Source organism: Hibiscus syriacus, unplaced genomic scaffold (genome assembly GCF_006381635.1).
Source record: "Hibiscus syriacus cultivar Baekdansim isolate YM2019G1 unplaced genomic scaffold, ASM638163v2 tig00111059_pilon, whole genome shotgun sequence".
NCBI classification, from domain to species: Eukaryota; Viridiplantae; Streptophyta; class Magnoliopsida; order Malvales; family Malvaceae; genus Hibiscus; species Hibiscus syriacus.
The window spans coordinates 823,945-828,764 of NW_024062966.1; the positions used below are offsets into that span (position 1 = coordinate 823,945).

A 4,820-nucleotide genomic window follows, 5' to 3' on the forward strand; every position below is an offset into this window, starting at 1 on the left:
GAAAGCAATAAATTTAGAGGCAGGGCTCAAATTAAATGTATTCACAATCCTTTTTTTACTATATAAATTTTAATATTTTATTTTTTATTAGATTTTAATTCGACATGCAAGACTATTGCAATATCCAAAATATCAATTTAAAGGAATGGGTACTATACCCGCAACCAAAGTAGTACTAGCTGGGTTTGAGAAATTTCATTAATTAGCATAAATATACAGCACAACATGAACATTGCCATTAGCCACCAATTCACAAGGACTTTTTTTTCCTTGGATATTAAGAAACCTGAATGCAAAATTTAAGGGTTTGGTCTTTCTCGGAAATCTCGGAAGTGGACAAGTGAGTTCACTCTTGTCACACCTTCCAAAACCCGACCAGTTTTGATCTTCCGTCGAATCGTACTCGCATTCCCTTCCAACTCTGCCAGCGCCATTCTCCCGTAACCATCACATTCTTCCGATGCTCTAACCGTAAAATTCTTGGCATGTATGGCTCCAACTTCTGCCGTCATTGGATTCATCTGCATTGCCGGAATGATTACTTTGAAGGTTTGCAGAAGAGCACCCTTGAAAAGCAAAACTGCACAATCATCCATTTTTGAAGTAAGATACTAAGTATCCATTCTCGTGCAGCTGAGTCGACCAAATCCCTGGCAGCTGACGACCGGGTTGGAGCTGACGATACAATCTCAACCACCTCTTCATTGCTCAGTACATCCCAACCTATAATTAATTAAATATTTTGATACCTCAACTTGGCTTCAGAGTACAATTTGATACTATTTTTTTTTTGATGCAGTTCATAGCATTCACATGCAACAAAAAATTGCGCAGGTCAACCTTGAATGGACTAAGAGAGATGTGGGAACTAAATTCATATATAAAGGGAAAATCAGAGGTGAAAAAATTACCCCATCCGAAGCAAGAACGATAAATTGATCTCTCTCGGTGAGGAGCCGGTGGGAAAATTCGGGTATAGAGATAACACCATATTCCTTCAAACAAAATCCCTGAAAGCTCGAGCCATTGCTAGCCCAGGGCATCATCAAATGGAAACCATACTCTGGGTACTTCAGGTTCATCTTGCAATGCAAAGACCCTACCTTGCATTTCTTGATCCTTTCAGCTTCCCCTGAGGCATTTCAATCTAGTATTTAGTATATGACATTTATTTAAGCATCCCATAAGAGGAAAAAATGGTCCTAGATCAAATGTACTCGGTAAATTAGGCTTCAGATCGACTGTCAATTGGATTGCGACCATTGAATCATGCTGTCCTTCGATCCCATAATTGCTCGAGAATCTCCTATATATCCCATGAAAGGTTGAGGCCCTAAGAGAGAAAAATCAATCCAAAGGCCACATGAATTCAATGAAAGCTACGAAATTTGAAGATGAAGAGCAACAAGCATTGCTTCTCTCATACCTGTTTGACTATAGTGACAGCAGTGCTACCACTACAAAAGCAGTCCAATTTAGGATGAGACATCAACTTTTTACCCATGGCCTTGTATGACTTCATGAATGCTTCCATCCACGAACGATTTAATCCGTCCTCACAAAGCCTCCTTGTCGGAATCTCTACCATCCATTTTCTTCAAATTCCCCTTTAAACATGATCCTCTAGATTTGTTTTGTCTCGAACCATATGAATTCATGGAGGACAGCAACTTTAAGGGCAGGGCATCTCGAACTTCTCGAGCAACGAGATGACCTTGTGGGCCATGGCCATCGAATACACCACAAAAGGTCACATCTTCAGACATGAAATCCTACACGAATTTTAATTGAATCAATCAAGAATTTATATAATCAAAGGAACTCATATTCAAAGTAACATCTAAAACTTACTTCCCATACAGTCGCGGCATCCTGGTTTACTCCCTTCCGACCCTGCTGAGTGAATATGCAAGAAGCTCGGCTCTTTCCATTTGCAAAAACCCTGTTGGGAACCGAGGGTAAACTATGCACTGCAATATCATGATCTGAGAATGTTCTATTAGTCTTCTTCGTCCCGCAAAATCCGATCTCGAAACATGTAGGCGAAACCGCCTTGCCTCCCCATGGCTCCCAGAACTGCAAGTACTCCGACTACTAGTCGAAACACAACACCCCATTTCACAGGTTTCACAAAGAAAACACCAGTTCAAGTGAAAAAGCACGATGATCCACGTTGAGCCAGAAGAGATCTATCGTCAAACCATATGTAATACAAAGATTATCATGCCAAAGATTCCCACAAATCACACCACAGGCGACTTTACACCTCAATGTATATCTTTAAAACTTGGTCAAACATAATCTATTGAGGATTCCGTATAGAGAAAACAAAACCAGCTGATGAAAAATAAGAAGCCATTAGTTAATTGATTTATTCATCCCATTGTTCCAAAAGGGTTGCAAAAAGAAAATATATATAATAATCTTCCATGTGCAACTACAATGGAGTGGACTTAAAGTTCGTCCTAATAGTTTGTCGTTCATAAGAAACGCATTGATTAGAATCCAAATAGCTAGACCTTATTAAATTAATCCAAAGACTAAAAGGGAAATGTGGTCAAGACAGAAGATTAGTAAACAAATAAACATTGAAACCATAAGAACGAAAACTATGCCTTCTTTTTGAATAATTAAAGCAAACCATGGAAATTTTTTTTCTCCCCTTGGTATCATTCCAATCACAATGAAACTCATTTTAATTTTCAAACAAAGGGTCATCCAACAAGATCTCAATAAGCAAAGCAGCAAACCTTGAAGAACATGCTTGATGCTTTACCTTTTCTTCTCATAAAGATACTCAAAAGGCGAAATGAAAACAAAGACTAAGAGCTAGCTGAGAAAACTTGTCCATCAGGCGAAAACCATTAAAGTTAAAGTTGAAAACTTGAGGGAAAGGAAGAAGAAAGAAACTGAGGTTGTTTCTCTCGCGGCGCACGATAGAGTCTCTATCAGTGCACGTTAGCTGGGCTAACGACCCTGAGTTTTCTCCGTCATTCGTTCGTCGTTCTTTCTCTAATTTTCGATGCTTTTCAATCCGTTCTGTTTATCTCGTCCCCATTTTGCTTCCCATGCAAATCCCTATGGATTGGAGAAACTATTTGGGTATTCAACGGGCTACGACCTCGAATTTTCCCCCTAGGGTTTGCGACGGAGTCAAAACTGTTCAACCCCACAAGAAAGTGCTCGAAGCAGGGATTCAGGAATGGAACCTGTCGCTTGTGAGAGAAAACTATTTGGGTGTTCAGCGGGGTACGACCTCGAATTTTCCCCCCTAGGGTTTACGACGGAGTCAAAACTGTTCAACCCCCACAAGAAGTGCTCGAAGCAGGGATTCAGGAATGGAACCTGTCGCTTGTGAGACAAATTCTTGGCTCAACCCCGAGATTCTCCTCGATGCAAGACTCATGGATAATGTGGAGTAAAGCCCTCGCAGGTGAACGCGTTCAGGTAAGATATGTTGGAAATAACCTCTTTGTTTTTTCATTATCTTCTATTAAAGTTGGATCTTAGAAAATGGACCCTGGCATGTATTGAACAAACCTCTAATCTTAAGAAAATGGGAGCCAGACCTTCAAAAGCTTAGTTTTGATCTCTCTAGTTTACCTATATGGGTTTATCTCTATAATATTCCTTTAGAATTATACTCTAGTCTAGGTCTAAGCTATGTTGCAAGTGCTATCGGTACACCCCTCTCCATGGACACTGTTACTGTAGAAAAATCTCACCTTGAGTATGCAAAGCTTTGCGTGGAAATAGGAGCTAATGATGTAATTCCTAATTTGCTGAAGTAGAAACTTAAGGATGGGAATAAAGCTTCTATTGTAGTAGAGGTCCCTTGGATGCCAGCCCAGTGCAAAACATGTAAATATTTGGCCATAGTGATAAGGGTTGCATGAAGTCTAAAACTTCAGCTCTTTGTCAAACCTCAAGTTTGGAGAAAAAAAGAACACATAACTAAAGAGACATATTTATAACCTACTATAGGTGGAATAAAATTTACAAGAAAAAGAAACCTTACCTTCTAGTATAGAATCTGATTCTATCACTATTGTTAAATATGACTCTAGTACTAATATGACTCTAGTACTATAGTAGATTCTATTGTGGTTGACTGTAATCATGCGCTAAAATTCAATTGTGAGGAGCAGATTACTACTGCTACTCTTGGTCTTACTGTAAATGCTGAGGAATTTTTAAAGGAAAGTTTGTTCAAGTAGAGAACCGACCCATAAACTGTCTTCTTCTGCTCCTTATGATACTCTCCTAAAGAGTAAAGGTGAGTCTAGTACTATTCCTATAAAGGGAAGGGGTAGACCACCTAAAGAAAAAACAAAAAGCAATTACCGGTTACAACAAATAGATTTCAGGTTCTTAATGATGTTGAGGAACCCACTCCTGACTCAACTGTCCATCTAAGGAAACCTAGAGCTTATCTCAAGGAGTGGCTGCTATAGTCAAGGAATTAAAGTCGAAAAAGAAAAAGAAAATTAATAACTCAAATCTAAATGTAACTAGTAGTGGATGGGGTAATTCAAACGCCAGTCCCCAATGATTCTAGCTTTTTGGAACGTAAGAGGACTCAACTATCCTCTAAAACAAGAAAAGGTTTTAAGAAGAGCAACTCATAATATGTGGATGTTTTCTGTCTTCTAGAGACTAGAGTTAAAGTTGAAAAATGTTACTATAATAGATAGTAAGTTTACTGACTGGAATGTTCATTCTAACTACGATTTTGCCTTAATGGTAGGATTTGGGTTGCTTGGAAAAATATTTAAATTTCTCGGTCTTTCATTCTTCAGACCAGTGTATTACAATTCAAG

At 38.8% G+C, this 4,820-nt stretch overlaps 1 pseudogene; it reads right to left on the reverse strand.

The window, feature by feature from the left end:
* Positions 1-299: 299 nt before the first annotated feature.
* On the reverse strand, positions 300-2,117 carry LOC120151522 (annotated as a pseudogene).
* Between the last annotated feature and the right edge of the window lie 2,703 nt (positions 2,118-4,820).